The following is a 1391-nucleotide window of genomic DNA, read 5'->3' on the forward strand; positions in this document are numbered from 1 at the left end:
ATTTTATTTTATTTATTTTAATGAGAAAAAAGAGACTGGGTGTGGTGGCGCGCACCTGTAATCTCAGCTCTTGGGAGGCTGTAAACAGGCGGATCACTAGAGTCCAATCTAGAAGTGAGACCCTGAACACCCTGTTGACACTTCCCTAAAAAATACAAAAAAAAAAAAAATTAAAAATTAAAAAATAAAATCTCAATGAAACAGTTTCAAAACATGTTAGTAGGATGGTTACAATGATTAATACATTGCATATTGTTTTCCTTGTAGTAGGTATTCAGAGGACAAGATTCAGACATGATATCTTGCCTAAACAATATTAGTATAGATCCTTCAGTTCATGAGCATGATGATTGGGTGTTCATGTCTTACGCATGAGATGTGCCTCCCTCAAACCTTGTTACGATGTGGGCGCATTACCCATCTGATGTGAATAAATAAATAATAGTAGTACAAACTTTTATTTTCAATGAACTAAGAGAAAGTAGCTGTATATCTATCCTAACTCTCTTGTGTTTACTTATATTTTTGTTGTCACTTTTTTTCTATAACAAAACAGTCCTTTATTTACACTTTTGTTAAGTTAGTGACACATGACATTAGGTTGCCTAGCAACTACTAGCTAACCTTAACTAGAAATGATGTTTATCTCAGGAGTGAGGCGCCTTGTTTGCTTTAGGCACTGGGCCAAGTCTCACCTACACCTATTTGATGATTTCCTAGCATCCTGGCTCCCAACATATCCCCCATTTTCATTTTCTTTTTTCAGACATGGGTGTTCCATGCAGTCAGAGAAATCGTATTGGAAGAAGTCTTTAAAGGAACTTTTCATACTTCAAACCAGTGTAAATATTGTAGATACTTGAATTCAGCAAAATAACCCAATATAGTCCAATAGTCCATAATAGTAGTGGGTTATAAGGAGAACTGGAAATTGTCAGAAGTTGTGGACTTGAGCCCTTTAGAGCTCACCATATTAATATGGCATTACTTTTTCAACGTTTTGATTATACTTTTCTGCTGAATGGTTAAGACCAAATTAAAACAAGACCTATATAACTAAAAATGTAACTTTTGTATCTGACAGGGTCATTCAAATCCCCTCAGGATTTTCCCTGAAACTGTATACAGCACCTTGTAGATCTTTTGTCATTGTCAGTCATGTGGATGAGTTACGGCCATTGCTTGACCAATTTGCTCTAAGTGAAAGCCTGAAAGAATTTCTTCTCTCCAGATGAGTCTCCTTAGGCACACTATACATCATTAATCACTTCCTTCTGTGGTCCCATAACCTCCTTGATGAGAAAATTTCGGAGACCACTGAGTTATAGGATGTCACAGCACAGGTTTTCTTATGTCCTAAGTACTCACTGATCTTGAAGGGCTGAGGTCAA

The 1391-nt window shown here is 36.5% G+C and overlaps 1 non-coding gene across 1 annotated transcript; it reads left to right on the top strand.

Moving 5' to 3' along the window:
- Window positions 1-325: 325 nt before the first annotated feature.
- LOC111814852 lies at window positions 326-427 on the top strand. The gene has a single exon (XR_002819728.1). It is a non-coding gene; the product is annotated as a small nucleolar RNA U13 (small nucleolar RNA).
- Window positions 428-1391: the final 964 nt, after the last annotated feature.

This window comes from Octodon degus, unplaced genomic scaffold (assembly GCF_000260255.1).
Source record: "Octodon degus isolate 3935 unplaced genomic scaffold, OctDeg1.0 scaffold00009, whole genome shotgun sequence".
Lineage (NCBI taxonomy): Eukaryota > Metazoa > Chordata > Mammalia > Rodentia > Octodontidae > Octodon > Octodon degus.